General features: G+C 37.2%; 2 pseudogenes across 1 annotated transcript; both read right to left on the bottom strand.

Moving 5' to 3' along the window:
- Positions 1 to 376: 376 nt before the first annotated feature.
- LOC149161766 (putative ubiquitin-conjugating enzyme E2 23) lies at positions 377 to 20,991 on the bottom strand (annotated as a pseudogene). The gene is made up of 8 exons (XR_016261888.1): positions 20,878 to 20,991; positions 7,991 to 10,268; positions 3,052 to 3,192; positions 2,368 to 2,964; positions 2,156 to 2,225; positions 1,913 to 2,052; positions 1,194 to 1,505; positions 377 to 1,089 (listed from the first exon to the last, which is right to left on the bottom strand). The product of XR_016261888.1 is annotated as a putative ubiquitin-conjugating enzyme E2 23 (transcript).
- On the bottom strand, positions 13,802 to 14,743 carry LOC149161767 (uncharacterized; annotated as a pseudogene).
- Positions 20,992 to 21,562: the final 571 nt, after the last annotated feature.

Here is a 21,562-nt window from a genome sequence, read left to right as displayed (position 1 = left end):
TGTGAGAGAATTGGAATTGTAGTATGCGAGAGAAAGTCTCCTTTAGTTACCCCTAGATGTGCGGGCATAACAATGCCTACATGACAAAATAAACAATGGAGGGGGCAGGCCAGCTGCCACAATGTGAGCCATATATTAGAGGCATTGTATGAGGAGAAATATTGTTGTTCGTAGCTGCGATTATAGGGATTGATGGACTATAATTTCATTTGCAGCAGGAAATTTAAGTGGTGGCAATCAATATTTTCACTTACATTTATACTCAGATCATACATGGATCTTGATTGCAACTCTCATCATTTATAAATGAAAGAAACAATATTCCAAACTGGCAAAATGTCATTCATATATTTCACTCAATTATTGAAACAATGTTTCACTACTAGATTATTGTCAAACATCATATATATCATTTTGCAATGTCAGCAATCTCAATCTTGAGTATTGAATACTCCAGTACAGATGGCAACCCCACCAATCAAAAGATTGAAAAGCTTAAAATCTATGCACCCTTCGATCACTAAGTGGTGGGGGAACTAAATACTTCCCAGTCAATAAGAACAAGCAATTGAAAAGTCTTGGTACATAAGCTAAGATATTCGAGAAGCGCATGAAGTGTGACATATATTTGCCACAACACATGGGCCTGTTTGCCAATTGTGATTATTTTACAACTTTACAAATCAAGAACATAACGTAACAGAACTTCAAATTTTGAATTTTGTTAAATTGCATAATCAATCCACGTCAGCATTGACTGACCGAAAGACCAATTATCGTGTGTATTTACATGTATGATTTAACCAACTAAGCTTCAGTGTGTTCTCTATCTTCCACTTCCTTGATTGTTGTCTCCAGATTTTGATGATCATCTCTACTAAGTTCATTAAATGCCGCTTGAAGCTTTGGCATAACCTTTGCTAACATCAACCTGAAACCAACCGAACTGTTGTTCTCTGAAACTGAGTCAGAATTCAATGGCACTTCTGAGAGAGATCCAACTTCAGCACCCTTCATATATGCATCACATGCGGCAAGAATGGACTGACTACGTCTTCGGAAGTGGTCTTTTACGAAGCTTTCAAAATGCTGCATCCAACAAAATAAATGAGTGACTTTATTGAAATTACTCAAAAATTACAATGAATTAAACCAAGATACGAATTCTTCCTCGGTAGAAAAATCTGGAGTACCTGTGGAGGTCTATGTAGAAGATATAACATCAGCTTACAGGTAAGTAGAAAAGAATTTTCATTGTATGCAACAGAATTCTTCTCTCCTTCAGCGGTACCAATTTGCTTATCATATCCTGCTTCATTGAAGTATGGTCTGGCATTTAGTACAAGACCTTGAAGAGAAATGAGGACCTGTAGAATGCTTGAAATTTTGGGGTCCCATATTTCATTTCCTCTGCCAGTCCATGTGTTCAGAAGACTCAAGCAGACTTCTCCAGTTACATATAAATTGGGATTCAATTTAAGCCCGTGAGAATGATAGTAGACTGCCTGCAAAGTTTTGTCACCATTAAAACCAATCTTGAAATAAACAAAAAAAGGATGATACTAGCTCCAAGGTTCAACCCTCTCCACTAAGGCGTTATGCCTGGGAAGGTCATGGGATCCATTCCCACTGAGTCCTACGGTGTTACCAGCTACTATAGCAGTGAGTAGTTAGTACCGTGCTACATCCAGGAACCTGGGAAAGAGGGGGAATTGGTGGGAAACTGGCAAGATACCAGCTTCCTCGCTCTAAATGCTTAAATGCGGGAGGGTGAGATTATTTCTCCAAAAAAGGGATGATACTTCAATAAAACATCCATTGAAGACCAAACTGGCCAGAACATTGACAAAAATATCACTTTATTGAAACATCCAAGGAAAACCTACTTTCAGTCAAAGTAACAAACTATTACCGGTGGTGCCTGAGGGTAATTAGGTGGAAGATAAATATCAAAGAAGAAAAGGCCATCTTGATATGGAGACCCACTGGCTCCAAGAATCACAGCCCTGAGCAAATCCATACGATCCTCATAGACTCGCACATAAATCATGTCTGTCCAGTCATAATAAAGGGTTTTTAAGGCATGCTAGTATGCATAATTCAGTTAAATTTTTTATTCCAAACAAGAGAGAAAGCAAAAAAATTAAATGCTTACCAGGTAAATTTTTTTCAAGGATACTCCACTCTTGCTGAACTTTCTTTGACCACTTTCTATCATTAGAACTCTGCTTAGAAGATATTGAAATATTTAACATTGTTACAGTAAAAAGGCAACATCATCTTGATTCTTAATATCAAGCAGAACAATACAAGACATAAACGTACTACACTGAAAATGTGCGACAATCTTGCATACTCTGAAAATACCTGGGTTGTTTCATTCAAAAATTTATGGCCCAGAGGGTCCTTCACACTGTCAAAGTGTTTGAACTGGTCTTCTTTGCCAGAAAAAGACAAGCTATGCATTTGCTCTGAATTGAGCTTCATATGGGTAGGCATACTGCCTGTTGAATACTCTCCTGTGGAAACTTGCACTCTGTTTTGGAAACTTTGCACATCTTTCTCATTTATGTGGCCACTACATTCTACCCTGATTTTAGAATCTGTCACCTCTGATGCTATAGGCATAGTAGTCAAACCATCTTCAATATGTTCCAATTGATGACTCTTGGAATCTCTTATAAGTTGTTCACATTCAACATTGCTCATCTCCATCTCATCAGAGTTCTGTTCAAGTCCATTCTGCAGAGTAGTCTGCTCCTGAGAATTTGCATCCATGGTATTTGATGAGCTCTTGGAACCTCGAAATCCAAGAAAGCCAGTGGCAGTCCTAGCAACAAATCCAAGTATTGACATGCCACCATTGCTACTATTGTTCAAGTTTTCATCTGATGTTATAGTACCCATATCGTTATTTACATCAGCAGTAATTGAGTTTGGAATATCTTCTACAACCTGTTCCAGCTGTTCATTATAGACATGTCACTAGAAAATATATTTAAACAAACTACCTAAAAAGTCAATCAATCTGATCAAAATAAATCATATTACCTCCTTATCAGCCTCAAATGCATCTCTTGTATTATCATCAACAGTTTCCCAACTTGCAGCATCATCACCATCATGAAAACTACTTTGAGTTGATTCCATATCATCCTCCCTGCCAACTACAAAAATCGTTTGTGGTCCAACCTATACCGTACAAACAAGCATTAAAATGAAGAACAGTGAATAGGAAGCAGTGATGGCTAGAAAATTCCACATAACAGAAAACAGCACAAAGAAAATGCATGTATAGATTACCTTCGGTTACTTGAAAAATATGCATAGTAATATTAGTATAATGGTCATATTGTTATATATAGTTTAGAATAGATTTAAGTTAAAGATGCAGTTAAATCAGACACTTCCAAGGAAGCAGCACCGGGGAAGTCTTTGAACACTACAGATCCGAATCAGAACATTCCAGGCCCATACATTGTGGACCAAATGGAACAAGCCCCATCTATGGAGGTCAATATCCCATAGGTATCCTTTTTATTGACAACACTGGAATCAAAAGCCATCATTTGCAGATTTAATGGCTTCTGGCCAAAACCTGAAGCACTACATCAGTGGGTGTTTTCTTTATGGACACCTAATTGTGATATTTACCATGCTCATAGTAAAATTGATACACAAAAAGAGCTGGATTTTGTACTAAACGAAGGGCCTTGGCTCCAGGGGAGAGTTGGACTATCAATTGCTATGTGGTTTCCAAGGTTTGATGCTACATCCATGGTGGTTACTACTATGCCAGTTTGGGTTAGACTCCCAAATCTTCCCCTACCTTTCTGGCACCATCAAGTCCTTGAAGACATTGGGAATAAATTAGGCAAATTCAAAAAAATGGACATGGGAAGAACAGAAAAAGGAATTTTCACTTTTGCTAGGATTTGTGTGGAGATAGATCTTAGCAAAGGACTACCAGATCACATCACTTTGAAGCACAAGAATTTTCAGTGGACACAAACTTTAGATTATGAGAACATGGCCTTCAGATGTGTGTTCTTTCACACAGGTCATCTACAAAACACATGTCCTATGGCAAAGAAGATCCCAAAAAGGAAAAAGAAGCAGCCAAACAGGCCAAAAGGATGGCAGTTTAGTGATCCTCCACTTTCGGAAGACGAGGAGGAGGAAAATAAAGACTCAACCAACACAAACTGAAGATAAAATGGAGGGGGATGCGGTTCAAGTTGGATTTGCCTCCTCGCCAACTATGGCTCCAAATGTAGAACATCAACCCTCAATATGTCCATCCTTGATGGGCCCACATTTAGGAAACCAGCAGTCTCCAGCAGCTCAAGGAGGCACTAAACAAGCACACGTTTCAGAGTCCTTAGATTCAGGCAAAGATTCTCCTCGTCTAGATGGGGGCCAAGAACTTGCTTTGGTTCTGATTGATCCAGATCTGGAAGGATGGCAAAAGGTGCAACAAAGGAAAGGATAGGAAAAAGGAAAAAAGCAGCACAAATGGTCATCCATAAATGGAATTTTTCTATTTATTTGTGTTCTTTTTTGGCATATTATAGGCTTTTTGGCATTTTCCTACCACATATAATCATATTTCTGATCTCTTGTAAAGTTGTGTCTTTTTTGTGACGCATAATGCATACACACAGGTGTGTTTACAAAGTGTAATTTATATTTCTATTAATGAAAATTATGGGTTTTTTCTGCAAGAAAAAAAATAATAATAATAATCAAAAAGCCAATTAATCACTGTATTTTTGAGGTTGTTTATAGCTAATTTATTTGATTTAGATATATTAATAATAATGGAAACTTTTTCTTTTAATTTTATTATTTATTTTAATATATTATATAATGTTCCAATTTATTTTATTATTATTTAATTTCATAGTTGTTTGAATTTACCATTGCATCTCTACTATAAACATGTGGTCTGTTGATCTCACTTTCCATTCTTTTCCCGATGATGAACCTCAGTAGGGGTTTGAAACGTGTTGATCCAAAAACTGATGTGATCTATCTGGACAAGTTTCGCTTGATAATAAATTAGTACTAAATTCAAATTTGTAAATGATATAAACATGATTCAAATTAAGATTCAGTAATGATATACATTGATTCATAAAAAATAAATTAAATAGAAACAGTAAAATATTGATATATTGATTTAAATTCATCATTCTAGGATCTTATTAGCACTAAGAAAAATAGTTGATACTGAAGTCTAACTCAAACTCAAAATTAGTAAAAAGTGTCAAGTCAAAGACTCAATCTGATGTCAGGTATCTAGAATCAGCACTCAAAAGTTAAAACTGAAAATTGAAAATGGACAATAAGCATCAAAGAGAGAAAGTAAATAAAAGGTAATTAAAAGTGAAATGAAAGCCTTTATTGGCAAAAATTTGGGGGTAATGCCCAGATGCACCCTTTTACTTGGGGGTAATACCCAAAAGCACCCCTTTTCAAGGACAATGCCCAAAAACAACCCTTTTGGGGAACACCTAGAAGCACAAATTTTCTTTTTCTTTTTTTGTGGGGGAAGGGGCGAGGGTGCACCCGTAAGTCCCCCTTCGAGGAAACATGTCCCGCGCATTGGGGAAACATTTCTCCCTAGTGTTTCCCCATGTTTCCCCAAAAAGGGAATGTGGGGAAACATTACCCTAGGTGTCCCCCCATCTGGGAAGCATGGGAAAAAAACATGAGGGCCACTGCCACACTCTCCACCCTAGGAGGCGCATCCCTATGGAAAACTGATTTATTATAAGTGACTTAAATAATCAAAAATTAAAATAAATGTTACCAACATTGCGATAATATCATGATGTCACAATTTTTTGGGAAAAACAATATCATCGACAATAAATAGTGGAGCTTTTTCAAAAACAAAAATATCATGACAATTGAAAATATTACCAAGTCCATGGACAGATGTGCATAAGTGAATTTTTAGGCTTTTTTAGCTCATTTGGCAAACAAAAGGAGGGTTTGGAGAGCAAAGAAGGAGACTGGTTTTGTTTGAGCCAAGGATGAGATCACCATTTTCCTTTGCCATCACCATGTTTCTTTTGGAGTGGAGATTGATTTCCCTCAACTATGGACACATTCGTAGGGAATCCCATTGTGTATTTGCAGGTATGTCCACCTCCCTCTTTTTAATTTTTGATAGGTTTTGCATGCCTATCAATTTTCTGTCTAGGAGATTATCATTCAGATTTGTATTATTATGGAAAACTGATTTATTATAAGTGACTTAAATAATTAAAAGTAAAATAAATGTTACCAACATTGCGATAATATCATGATGTCACAATTTTTTGGGAAAAACAATATCATCGACAGTAAATAGTGGAGCTTTTTCAAAAACAAAAATATCATGACAATTGAAAATATTACCAAGTCCATGGACAGATGTGCATAAGTGAATTTTTAGGTTTTTTTAGCGCATTTGGCAAACAAAAGGAGGGTTTGGAGAGCAAAGGAGGAGACCGGTTTTGTTTGAGCCAAGGATGAGATCACCATTTTCCTTTGCCATCACCATGTTTCTTTTGGAGTGGAGATTGATTTCCCTCAACTATGGACACATTTGTAGGTATGGACATCAATTTCCACTGTTTTTTTGTTTTTTAAAGATTTTTCATGAGGTTTACTTTACCCATTAGTTTTTTGTCACCTTTTGAAGGAGAGCGTGTGTTTTGTTTGCCATCATAAATTTATTGTGGAGTGGGGAGGGAATCCCATGGTGTATTTGCAGGTATGTCCACCTCCCTTTTTTTAATTTTTGATAGGTTTTGCATGCCTATCAATTTTCTCTATAGGAGATCTACCATTTATGTATCATTCAGATTTGTATTTTTTTAATGCAATTTTTCATATTTTGATTCTAAGAATGTTGATTTTAAATTTTTTTCAATTTTTTTACCCTAACTTTAAGAATATACATTGAAGACTAAAATGCAAAGACATTTGGATGTTATGTGGGAATATGGTGACCCCGAGGGGGAATTCAATAGGCAAAATTTGAATTGCAATTTATGAGGTCAAAAATTTTAAATTTTGAATTGCAAGTTATGTGGTCAAAAATTGACAAGGAAGTCCCCTGGTTACCACCTTGCACGAATTTCAGGACATAAAATAGAAATTTGCATAGAAGCAAGCCTATAAATCATCCGTATTGCAAACAAAGCTCTTGCAGATATGGATTTAGCCAAAGAGAACAAGCAAGCTGTGAAAAGTCAAGTTACAAGGGGAAGAGTTACAAGAACCGGAGGGGGAGGAAGTGACAGTGGTTCTTCAACATCATCTTCCACAATGGTCGGCCCTTTATCGACCTCATTTTTCTTTGTTCCAAGAAAAACACTCAGTACACAACCTTCCATCAAGTCAATGTTTAAAATAAAAGAGAAAGAAGAAGTTGACAAGCTGGTGGGTAGGTGTCTTTTATGTAGTGATATTCCTTTCAACATTGCTAATAACAATCCAGTCTACCAGCGTATGTTCAATGATGTTACTATTGTTTCCGCGAGGTACAAGGCCCCTTCCTATGATGAGTTGAGAGGGCCTATTTTTCAAAATGAAAAGGCCAATTGCACTACTAGGTTGGAGGAGTTTAAGGCATCATGGGAACACAATGGATGCACTATAATGTCAAATGGTTGGAGTCTGGACTGATTAAAATGGTAGGACCCTTCTTAACTTCTTATTTAATTGACCCGAGGAGAAAATGTTTATGTCCTGTGCAACTTTGACTACAGTTAAAACGCTTAAAAGGGTAGTCAGAACTGAATTTCAAATAGAACAATTTACTGTCACAGACAATAATATATCAAATTTAACACCTAAGCCACTAGAAAACTCAAATGAAGGAAACCAGTACCAAAATTTACTTAAATACTGCATTGTTAGTGAAGCCAATCACAAAAGAGTCAACATCAATGTAACAAAGAATAGATCCAAGCAAAAACAAGAGAGCACTTACTTTTGAAATCATTCCATCTGCCCACATCACTTCAATATCCCCGTCTTTGAGACCTCTAACTATCCCAATCAAGGATAAATCTGATTCTTCGGTATTCATACCTACTTTAGCCTTACACCTTCTTGAAGACCCTTGCTGGAAAATTTGCTCTGTACTTTTGGTGTCATTTACACATTTTGGCTTCGGTTCAATTTCTTTATCATCACCAGACTGAGCCTCAAAGGCCAGACCAGCCTTAGCTTTTTGTCTTTTTCTCAAAGATCTCTGTTCTGAAGATAGCTCTGTTCTAATACAATACTCAGGTTTTGGCTCCATTTCACAATCTTTCTCTATGTTTGAATCATTTTCTGTTTTCACACAATTCTCAAGTGGTGAGATGTCTTGACACACCTTATCATCAACTGATGATTCAACAACACCAGACACTTCTGGTAGCTCTGCAACAGAGGGCAGTCAAATAACAATGTGCCCAATACAATAATTGTAATCTGGGTGCTTAATTAGCTCATAGACACTTACCACTTCTTCTTTGTCAAACTCTCTAGGGTTTTCCGGCTGCAACATAGGTTTCAGCCACCTCACTACAGCTGTGCGCTCTTTTGAATTGACACTTTTCACAACTGCTTCACGCTTTGATTCCAGATCTTCTACATATTGTTCAGGCCAGAAATCATGCTCACCAAGATTATCCACACGAAACAAAACCTTGGAATCTATTCCAAAGGATGTTGTGCCATCTTGCCAAAGTATATCAACCTTAGTCTTAGTGTTCACAACAAGGAGTGCCCGTTCAAGAATGTCTTCTTTTTTGTGAACTTTCTTATCTTGCCTGACTCTGCGTTTACGATATTTCTTGCGGTGTAAAACCCAGTTGTCAGGCATTGAAGGTTTTGAGCCTGAACAAGAAGGAATACAAGAATCCAAATTGGATACAGTATCATTCCCAACTGATTCCGAAATTGTAGGGGCACCAGAATCTGAAGCAGGCAAAGTGTGATTCCCTACAAGTGTTTCTGTGTTTCTATCTGGTGCAGTATCTTGCTTGGCAGTGGCAGTTATGCCTAAGATTTTCCTTTCAGATGTGGAAAGGAGACACCAATCACTTAGTTGCCAATTTGCATATAAAAAACAAGACAAGAGCCTCAACTGTTTAGGATCCTGCATATCTGCAGGGATGGTTGTTGACTTTGAATCAGAGCCAGGATTTACTGCTTCGATCCAGCGAACGCATACTGATCCCACCTCCACATTACTTATTTTGCCTTCCATGTAACTCCCCTTCCATTTACCTTGCAACGATCTAGCATTCTTGAAAAGCTCCTCAGAAATATCTCGTACATGCTGACCTGGAAAGAAATCATAATCTGCACCCAAACGGCTCCTGGAAACAGCCCTCATTATTTCAAACTTTGAACCATCAGCAAACAAAACCGTCACATTATCCACAACCTCAGCCACTCTACCCAGCCAAGGTCCATGAAGCACGTAATCACCCTCTGTAAAGGCCCTTATCGGTCTTAGTTTCCTGCCAGAGACATTTTGTTTAATTTCTTCGGTAGCTGTCTTCAGATCTACCAAAATTTCAACATTAAATAATGTGCCTATCTGCCCTTTCGGATCTGAAACAGCTGCAACAATGTCACCATGCAAGAAGCTCCTGTCAACTACCACAAGATCTTCAATTTTTTCATCTGTCCATGAATTGTTTGACCAAATTACTCGTGCATGATCCCCTGAAAGAGATTTAGCATCATCCTGATCTTCATTATCACTATCACCTGCAACTTTAAATACAATTCCAAACATACCCTCTTTTGAAGGATGTTGGATTACATCATGTCTGTAAACACTTGCAATAGTTGGCTTTTGACAACCCTTCCGTGAAGACTTTGTTAAACCACCTGAGGAGCTTTCTTTCAACTTTCCTGAAGCTAAGGAGCTTTCCTCCCCCGATTGCCCAGCAGCCAAAGAGCTTTCTCCCAATTGCCCTGTAGACATAGATGTGCACTTCCCAGCAGAAACACCTGTTGGTTCTAGTTCACAGGTCTCTCTTGAATAACTATCAGACTTCCATAAAAGGCTTTCTTTACACATTTCAGTGGAATTAAATGGCTCTTTCAGTGAGCAGACAGTATTCTCCGGTAGTGTGGCACAATCTCTGTCATCATGAATGTCTCCCATTGTAGCTTCAAATGAATACAAAGAAACTTTGTGATGCAATATGAGCAGGGATATCTTTAGTTGTAAGCCTTGATACTTAGAAATGTCCAACTCCGTTCTGTTTTGGATTTTCATTGCAACAAAATAGTTGTCAAAACATTTTATTTGCGATGTAATGAATCAACACAATGCACAAAATTTGCATACCAGAATTGGCCAAACGAAAATATTAATACTATAAAGACATTTTGAGACATAAATAGCAGCCATGAAAGAAGGGCTAGGCAACATAAAACCATGTTAATCCTACAAATAGACTAGAAGGGCTTTCCAGAGTCCCAGTCTTAAATTTAAAACTGTGATTATAATATATATACCATAAGAATTATATCCTGTAATTGTTGTTCCGATATTCAAACCTGAAAATGATGCGTATAGATTACAACTAAACCCTGAAACCTAACAAGTGATACGTAAAATTTGAAGTTGAAATGAAAAAGAACTACCTCACCCAATTCCAATAAGATATTCCAAGCAAATAAGGAAAGCATTATGCCACCCAAGTTTGAAAGAAAGGGGGGGTGTGTGTTCATGAACTTCATTAAAGAAAAAAAGTTCTAAACAAAGAAATCAATACCAGCAAGCAATATCACATATGCACTTTAAGAACTATATACATAAAAAGCCCTTTGGATTTGTTTTATTTCTCATACTCTCTTCAGAAATCAGATGACACCTCAAACCAAATAGAGAAAAATGTTGAACAGTTCTCATCTCAGGTATAATAGAATTCCAATGGCCTTGCCATCAAAAGTTGTGCCAAGCTGGTTACGGTTTTTACAGTTTTGAAACCTCAATTTCGATTTTCTTATGTCTAAATTAAAGGATGTATCTTTAATTTCAATACTTGAAAATAAACGCACTTCGGAGCTATTGTATTGCTCAAAACAGCAAGGAGAGTTAACATAAGATGAAGACCAAATAAGGAATTTTTTTCCAAGACCAATCTTGAAGGATTTTCATCTTATTAGGAGAAAAGGACTCTCTGAGGCAAATTACACCCTTGAACCTCTCAATTTAAGCAAAGCCTCCTTCAATAGCCTCTAGTACTAGACGAGTTGCTCAAAGTTAACCAGGCATGGCAGATGGAAGGTCTCCAGAGTTGGAAGGCCTTTCATGTGAATTCCACAAACAATGGCCTCTCAAAAGTCAAACTAATCCCCAAACCTCATGGAGAGCCTCTAACCTCGAATATCCAAACGGAGGGAAACTCAACCACCAACCACAATAGCAGCCGGTAACCCTAGGGGGCTCAACCAATTTTGAACATGTGACCTACAACCCACAAGGAGCAAACATGTCACAAGTGAGATTTGAACCTAATTGCAGAGGATAACAACTTTTCTGCTTAACCACTGAAGATTGGAAGTGTAGATAGAAGTGGAGTGGGAAAACCAATGCTTTTACAAACTGTTTTCAAAATTTGTTAAAGGCCCATACAACCCACAAAAAGCCATCCTTCAATACATGAAAAAAAACCCAAAACAAACCAAAAAAACAGTGGGGATGATGATATTATTTAGTTACAGTGGTATCAAGCAACATGTTTTGTACATTTCTAAAAAGGTAATTGTTGTATTGACAAAATTAACTCGACAAAAGCTAGAACATTTAGGTTGCACTTAGCTTCAAAAATTGAAGGAACCTTTTCAAGCAAGAGTGACTCTCTCATAGTGTTGCTCCCCATATGGCATTAGGAGATTCAGATTGTGATCGCATATGGGCAACTAGTACCGGTACGACTCTTTCAATAGCACGACGTTACAGTTCACATTTGATGTGAGCACTCTTGCTTGTCATTCACAGCACACATTGATGACATCCTTCTAGACTTCAACTACATGATTATTCCATTTCACACAATGGACTTGCCCAACAGACTTGCTTGTCACTAGAGATATTGCACACATTTACCTTGACAGTTGCACACGCAACTAATATACATGATGATAGCACCCCTTGGTTTTAGTTGTTTGCTTCAGTTATATGCTATGGCTTGTTGGTGTTTTGGTTCTTGCTTGTATTTGGTGTTACTGTTTCTTATATATTTGTGCGTGTGGTTAATGTTAGGTGTAATTTAATAACACATCACAACACTCAAGTTTTTTATTTTTTGCCTCTGGTACCATGGGGGGCATAATTTTCCTTTACATAAGGGTCATCATCTCTTGAGTCAAGTTGTACTAATAGAGACCTATACACTTCTTCATCCTCCCATTAACATCCATAAACATTTATCATATTCCCACTCATGATTGATTTATCATATGTCATACGATGAAGGTGTATCATTATAAGTCTCGTGAGGAAAACCTCATCTAAAAGCTATGAGCTCGAGCATAAAGTAGCTAAAATGAAAAAAGATAAATAATAAAGCTTGAGCCATGCCACCTCACAATGAGACCAATGCCTCTAGTCCCATGCACAATACATATCTAAAGAAAAGGGACCAAATAAAAATAAAAGAAAAAAAGAAAGAAAAAGGGAAGCAAAGGGGTAGTAAGAAAAAATGCCAAGAAACAATGCTAAGCACTTCCTCATCTTTAAAGGCACTCATGGATGAACATCTTTAAAGACCTATGTGTGGCTGTGGTAGACAATTCAAAAAATTCCCCTCCCTTGACATCATATACTCCAAACTTAGTGTCCTAGGAAATACCTTTTGGTCTAAGGAGTTGTCACATGTAATAGAGGTTAAGGTTGTCCCCACCATGGCAAAACTTAGGCACATCATCAAAACTAAGTAACATTATGTTTTAGTTATAGGAAGTCACTTTGATGTGCACTACTTAATAGCATGTATATTGAGGCCTAACTCTCACTATAGGTGGGCACCTTGCATTGGGAACCATGTATTTGCCTTGAGATTTGTGTACTTGCATCGATATCCATGTTTTTGTCTTTGATCCATCACAATACCTTGGGAACCATGTATTCAAATTAGGATGTGTACCTACATTGGAAGTTGCAACATTGCACTAGATATCATGACACAAGTTCCACATCATCATTTGCAGATGTGTTGACCTTCTTCAAGACGTTGCCTTGCTTCTAGATCATGGAGACATTATCATGGAGTGCACCTGTCACTTATTTGTCCATTTGTCATTGTTCATGGAGAAAGTGGAGCATTTTGGTGGGGTGCACCTTCTATCTAGGATGTGCACTTAAATTGAAAATTGCAACATTGCACTAAATATCATGACACAAGTTCCACATCATCATTTGCACATGTTGGCCTTCCTCATGATGGTGCCTTGTTTCTAGATCATGTACACATCATCATTTCTGTGCATAGCCTTTGCATACCAATCTTGCTTCTAGATCTGACCTTGCTCGCTATACTTTGTTGTATGGTCGAATTCAAATTCTACTAAGTTAAAAACATTTAAAGGTAAACAATGAATGTGAAGTGTTTCTTCCCTGTTGCACACAAGTTTAAACCATTGAAATTTGAATACAATTAAAGCATCTGCAATAACTTACATCTGAAAGCTTTTGCCACTGAGAGTTTCTCTTTGAATTTTGATCCAGTTACCTACGACATACCACTAGCTCAAGTATATGCAACATCTGTTGAAGATGTTTCCATGCTCTCATGATCTTTCATACTCTTCAAACTTCAATTGTGTATCATCTTCAACAGTCTTAGTTGTTGGAGCAATAAATGAATTTGCTTAAGCTCAAAGTATATGCAACATCTGTTGAAGATGTGCCCATGTCATTCAGCCCAAGCTCCTCATTCTGCTCCCATGATCTTTCATACTCTTCAAACTTTAATTGTGTATCATCTTCAACAGTCTTAGTTGTTGGGGCAATAAATGAATTTGCAAGGGCATCATCTAGAATTAGTGTCCAAAGTACCTCAACTTGAATAAACTTCATCGAGTAAGAATCAATATCTTGCCCCTTGCTTTGTTTTCATCCATCTGCACTATCACCAATACTAAATCCATGCTATCTCTTCAGACTCAGTAATTCCAACCATAAGCCCCTTAACTGTTGTAACAAGACCACCAAGAGTACCAGGTGTAAGCTCCAAATCCAACTCTGATACAATAACAATTGCAAGGTCACTTAAGACATCCCAACTAAGGTCACTTCTCAGGAATACTACGGCTACCACCTGGCTTAAGCTCAAAGTTGCAAAATCCACAGAGATCACAGGTTTAAGCCATAATGATCACTTCCTTGAAGTATGGAATGTTTGTGGCATACATCTGAGTTTCATATCTTACTGCACATGCTCCACAAGTTGCTGGAAAAGTCATCACCTCCTCTGGTGCTGAATACTTGAATGTTGTTGTTGGATATACTCTTCTACATTCTTCCTGAGGTGCTTGTAGTTCACCTGCAACTCTTAGGAGCAATCCCTCACCAGTTGAAATAGTTCCACATTGTGCTTATGGAGGTACTTCAAATTCCAATTTTGCAACCTTTACACAAGCAGAATATAATTTGACTACTTGTCAGTTCATTACCTCCAAAGAACCCTCTGGAACTTGCAATGTATAGCAACATCCTTGAGGTCATAGTTTCCAAACAAATTAAACTTCATTGTTCTTTTCGTCACAATGGAGGCATTCAAACCATGTGCCATCAATGCCAACACTACTAACACATGTGTCACCTATTTGTCCATTTGTCATCGCTCATGGAGAAAGTGGATCATTTCGATGGGGTGTGCCTTCTATCTAGCATACCCTCACATGTGATGGTTATTGTGGCTTAGTAAGACATTTATGATAAAATTCCGACTTTCCTAACACATATTCCCTCACATGTGTGAGGTGGTTTGGGTTGTTACAACATATTCTTGGGAGAGCATTCTCATTTATTAGCACATGTATAAGGTAATTGAGGTGGTTACAATTGGTCTGAACATTTCTGGGAGAGAGCCCTTCTTCCGAGCCCCATTCACACATGTGAGGCGGTTTCTAGAGACTTTTTTTGGGGTGCACCTCTTTTGAGCTCATATTGCTTCACATGTGTGGGTTGTTATGAGTTGATTGCATCTTGTTGGAGCATTTTGTGGGGACACACTTCTTTCTTGGACCATATACACATGTATGAGGTGATCTTTTACTATTTTAAGGAGAGTTAGTTGTGTGACGATTGGGTCAACCTTCCCTAGAAGGAAATTTGTTACGATTTGACCTCATCCATTTGCTATTTTGAGGGTGCCCACTTGATTGAGGTGTTTATCTTATCTTGTTGTACATGTAGCCTCCAGTACACTATATTTTATTTTCTTTTACCTCATCCTCTCTAGTTACTTAGAGGAATTACTATTTTGAGGATAGTTGGTTAGAGGTTTAGTATTATTTTATTTTGAGGTTGTTGAGCTCTTCATCTATGTTACCCACCAAAATGGGTAACCCTATAGGAGAAAACTTTTCTCCTATTCTTGACAGCCATCTGGTCAGCCACATAGCCAATAGCCCCTGACGGACACCACTAGTTGATGATATATCATGTATCTCCACTACTTGCATCAGCCATATGTTTCTCACCCATCCAACTTCCTCTCAAAAGGTATTTTAATCATTTTGCAATCAAGTGCTTATGCTTGTTTGTTTTTGGGTATTTGTTAAGAGGGGGTTTTGACCATGATCTTGTTCTCTCACCTTAAGTGGGGGGTTAATTTTCAATCCTAGTCTAGTGGGACCTCCCCTAATGGTGGCCCAATGGGTATAGGAGGGGCACTATTTGGGAAGACCTGATTAAGATAGTGTGGTTCCATCTATCCCTATGTTATACGTAACACTTTCCACCATACATTACAAGCCTTTATCTCACATTCATTCTTCTAGTTCAACTGACCATTGGTTCCTTGGGATTTGGCACCCATATGTCCACATATCTGGGTAGGGCTCAGAAACCTTGCTCTAGGAGGTTGAAGCATCTAAAAGAAATAGAAAGGGCATATCATGGCCACAAGAAAAGCAAAATCAAAAGAAAGAATATCAAAATGCATAAGATGGGCAAGGACATGCTTCTACATCACATTGAACACCTTATAGCACTTGGACATGCCATTTGGATGTTATTTCATGCATGACATTAGCCCTAGAAGGCTAACAACTCCAGGTGTGGGCTTATTTGAGTAATTATGACTAAAGCGAATGGGTTGGCTTGCAAACCAAGCATATGTTGTCATCAAACATGTTTTTAGGGGCTTATTAGTCTAGTTAGATGTCATCCTTCTCATATAAATAGAGGAGAAGATCATGCATTCTATTTATCATCACTTGTGATTAATTCAGCCCTCTTAGGAGATTTTGGCCTCTTTGTCTCTTGGAGAAAATGTGATCTATGGAGTATTTTGTTTATTGGAACTACTTTATTGTCATTGGAGAAATTATCTTGGATCAATATTGGATTATACATGCATTTCCTCTTGTAAGTGTACCTTGTTATTGTTGAATTTTTATCTTATGTCTAATGTATGGAATGTATTGGTAATCAAGAGGTGAAGCAGGGGTTCAAAGTGACTATTGTCAAGATGTTCATACTTGATGTGTGCATGATGGTTCAATACTAGTTTCTTTCATCTACAAAATTAACTAGCCCCTATGAAACATTTGACACAAAACAAAATCAACTTACACAATTGAGTGGTGGAGAATGCAAGAGCATGGAACCCTAAAGCTTCATTAGCTCGTTTGTCTAGTATCTCATATTGGCTATAGCTAAAAAGCACTAGTCCCTAAGTTGCATGATACAAGGAAACAAGTACGTGTTTTTGAAAAAAGTAAAAACACACTGGAAATGTGACCCCCAAAAATTTTGGAAACATGGAAACAAGTTGGTCTTAATGAAGACGAGTGTGCTCAAGTACAAAGCCAATTAAGCAAGTACAACAATGAATATGGAGTCTTTCTTAACTTGCATGCAATTAAAGATCAAGATAGGTTGAATCCTAGTGGATGGTGGAACGTGTATGGCTCCTCCACCACGCACCTGCATAAATCGATGGTGAGAGTGCTTTCACAGGTTGTTAACACTTCTTCTACAAAGAGGTATTGGAGCACCTATAGCTTCATCCATAACATGAAGAGAAACAACTTGAATGTAGACCAAGTAGAAAGCTTGGTTTATGTGCACTACATGTTGAGGTTGTTGCCCCATTATTGTGATGCAGTGTAGAATGATAAAACATATGTGACTTGGGCCAACCAGCCAAAGGAGGCTAATTTGTAGGATGAAGCCATAGTTTTATAATGATTGGAAGTTGAGCTATTGGGTGACAGGATGGTGATCACGTTCATGGAGGAAACATACCACCCCATCCACTACAAGGTTTCACAATGCAAGAGATGTATTTATCTTTACAACAGCCAACATTACATGGGGGGCATGTAGTTGCTAGTTGTGTTCTGTGAACATTTCCAGCTACTCCTGTTCCTCTTCTTCATAGATCACAAGAAAAGAAACTAGAAGTTTATTGTGGCAAGAGAAAAATTGTCAAGCATCTTTGAGGAGACAACATAAGTAGAGAATCAAATTGATGGTGAGCCAAGTTACAACTACCATTCATGAGAGGAACCCTAAACTAGAGTTCTACACATAGCAAATTCAACTCATCATGCAATATAGGTAGGACTATATGAACTCACTGCATAGTGCCTTTGATACGTTTGATCATTAGTGGTATATTAAAAGCCTTGTGATAGTGCTTCTCATTGTTGATCAGAAGGTGAAGTAGGGGTCCAAAGTGATTATAGACAAAATGCTCACAATTGACATGCAAGGATGATTTGGTAGCAATATCTTTCATTTGCAAAATCAAGAAGCTAATATGAAACATTCAATGCAAGAAAGAATCAACTTACCCAATTGAGCAGTGAAGGATACATGAGTTTGTTTGTCTACTATCTCAAATTGGCAATTACTCTATAGCTAAGAGGGTCTGGTACACTATTAGCTTCATCCATTCTATTAGGACAAACAAACTTTCCTCTAAAATAACATGGAGATTATTTTAAATTCACAAATCCTTATATCTTAGCAAATTGGAAAAAGTCTTAATATTTGAAACATGTCAATGACTAGACGAGATGCCCTAAAGGAGACCTCACAAATAGATTGGGTTGATAGGAGCAAATTGGAATAGTTGGGGTGCCATTGGGCATCTTTAGAGAGACAATGGAACCAAATAGTGATATTGAAGGTCGTATGCACAAATATGCCTCTAAAGAATAGTTACAACACATGGAAGCAAAAGATGAAACACGTGCTATTTAGTACTTAAGTATGCCTAGTGACTTGTTCCTCTCTTTTTTCCTATTTAGTTCATGGCAGCATGGGTATATTAGGACATATACCAAATACATGCGGTGATGCCCCTAAAAATTTGAGGTACGATGGGGTACAAAAAATAGAGGACCCTACCCTAATTATACTTAATTGTGTTAAATTGCTACTGATTACAAATTTCAAGTTTTAAACTAAATATTCCCCATCGAAAACGGAAAGGAAAGTAATAACATGATAAAATAACAAAATAATTCAAGGGAAACACTGAAAAATCATCTACAAGTGTGAGTTTTTATCTAAAAATCATAAAAAAGCATTATAATGGTTACACAGACAAAGGTGTTACAATGAAAAGAGTAATGAACATAAAGAACCTGTCCATCTAACAGGCATCCAAAAATCATTTCTGAGAGAAAATGGACAAAGAATATTTAAATAGTTAAACAACAACTTTTTTGTCACATCAATCTTCTCTTGGTATGGTGGTAGTCTAATTTGTGGCAGTTTGTCCTTGAAGACTGAGGTGCAATCCCGCAAAGCAGATAAAGCATCTATAATGACTTCTAGACTATTGGGATGGAGCCCTTTGCATTATGACTCGTGTGACTTCAGACCCAAAGCCTACTCATGCCCATGCCTCTTATTGCACTACCTCTACAAGTTCTTCAATGAGCAAACCTCAGCACGAAGTCAACAAATTGGTTTGAAAACGTTGTGAGCATGAACATAGCCTCTCAACTAGCCCACCACAGCATATGGACAAAGATTTCCTAGCCCTAGTTCATACAATCTCAGAGGGGCCTAGACCCTAGCCTACCACTGATGGATGAATAAGAGTCAAGATAAACAATTAAGACCAAATTTACAAATGTCAAAAACATATTGGCAGTACCTTGCTACTGAAAAAATTTATCCTTCTATTGTACGAGTATCTTGAGTCAACATTTTGTCACTTCCTTTCCCAAAGAAAAGTATAGCATGCCTATAAAACCTGTGCAGCTATGATGCTAGAGAAGCTTGTACAATATAATGGTTAAATGGCCGTTCCTTCTGAGAGCCACAGGTCAGTAAAGACAAGGCCAACATTGTATTTTCCAATTTATTTAATTCGAGGAAAAGTTAGGTAGATCATTAAATAAAGATCAAGCAATTCCGTTGTCAGACTAAAATTAACTAGAATCTGTGCAGTAAATCCCTTTTCTTGCAAACTTGAGGATCTACCCAAATTTTTACAGGGTCCTAATTTAAATTTTTATTTAATCAATTCCCATAACTTCCTAATATAAATTACTTGTAGATACAGGCTCTGCATAAAATGATCCTGTGTTGTTAAACATCTGGCATTGATTATCTATTTCATTTAAATTTTTAATCAAAATAATAGTCCTTGGTCAAGTATTCCTTGATTCATATACTCTATCTCACACCGAATAAATTGTTCCAAAAACCACTTGGTTAAAATGTTTCTTTCCAATTTTTGCAAAGCAATCTGAATTCATTTTTCTTCAGTTTCAGGCAGTTTTCTATTATTTTACTATGGTGAGGTTTAAGTCCACCAAGTTATACTAAAAGGTCCATTGGGTTGAGCTCTAGTTGAAACATGGCGGTGCTTTCCATGACGATGACCAAGTTTCAACACCAGGCAGCCATAGCCCCTGTGATAATGTAGTTGACTTAATCTTTCCGAGGTGTGAAGTCGCGTTGATGTGCCAAACACTGGTTCCATGCTAGTGGAGAGATGCTGCTAATGGTGGCCCCTATGCTAATGCAATCTTTGCCAGTAAGGCCAGGGCTATGTACTGGGTGAATTTGATAGAACAGATATCCCTCAGTCGTGGCATTGTAGCCAGAGGCCATTGGATTGTGAGGCTCATATTCTCAATGAGTTCTATGTCCTATCAAAAAGGGTTCACCGGACAAAAGAAATTACAGATTATAATATTCTCTCGCCTGCAAAATATGGCCAGTTTTTATTGAATCGTTATAAATTCATTTCCTTCTTCAACCCAATAGATTCATCAGTTCGGATTTCATTTAAATCATTTAATTGATCTAAAACAGATTCAGTGGGCGTATAGGTTTCCGAACAGGGATCTGAAAGATCGACTGTAAATATTCGTGGAAAAATAAATATCTCACAACTAATGCAAGTAATATAAATGATCGAATGTAGTCGACATTTGAGGCCAAATATGAGAGATAAAAATTGGCAATTAGCAAATCTAATTTTTGAAAAGAACCTAAAACCAAAACCAAAACAGAACCAAGGAGCGAACAATAGCTAATAAAGTTTCCAGAATTTAATCAGTATCAATATCCAAAATGCTTGAAAGCCTCAAAACCACCACACAGATCCTTCCCTCCGAACAAAATAAATATCCAAATATGAATAAATTAAGAACGATTACCCCCCAAGCGAATCGACAGGTCCCGGGATCGAATCCGCCCAATTGAGAGAGGTCTACACCTTCCTAACTTCGTGCACCCGCTTGCCAACCCTTCCTTAGATTCTAACACAATTGTCATCCAAGCATATATATATTTCTGGTAAGTGGATCCCTTTTTGTTGGTTTGAGACCGTGAAATTTTGGAAATTATCTCAAGAGATTGTCACATAAAGTCTTTGAATAGTAGAGAATCAAACTTGGATTGGGTGTCTTAAATAAAGTTTAATATAGATCCCTTTGGAATAAACTTTACGAATTTTCACTCTCATGTTTTGACATTTATTTTAATTCGAATTTTCACTCTCCTATTTTGACATTTGTTTTAATTTTAAATTTATAAATATTTTGATCATTATGAGGGGATAATTGTTTTTTTCTTTTTTTTAAATACAAGTGTATTTTTAAAGATTTGATATTTAAAATTAAAATAAATTCAAATTTGTTTGTGTATATTTTATTAATGGGTTAAAATTATTAAACTAATATATTTTATAAGAAAAAAAAAAATGAATAAAAGGAGTTTTATAGTAAGTAAAAAAGAGATGTATTAATTGGGTTTAGTTTAGGTGGTTAGGAGAAATATTGGTTTCATAATGAGTATTTTTTGTAATGGTTTCAAGCTTTGTTGTCTTAGTCATCATTTAAG

Source organism: Pinus tabuliformis, chromosome 5_2, assembly GCF_031772625.1.
Source record: "Pinus tabuliformis cultivar Carrire ecotype Pingquan chromosome 5_2, CPIR1, whole genome shotgun sequence".
NCBI lineage: Eukaryota > Viridiplantae > Streptophyta > Pinopsida > Pinales > Pinaceae > Pinus > Pinus tabuliformis.
The sequence above is the reverse complement of the archived record's forward strand: the minus strand, read 5'-3'. Positions and strand labels throughout refer to the sequence as shown.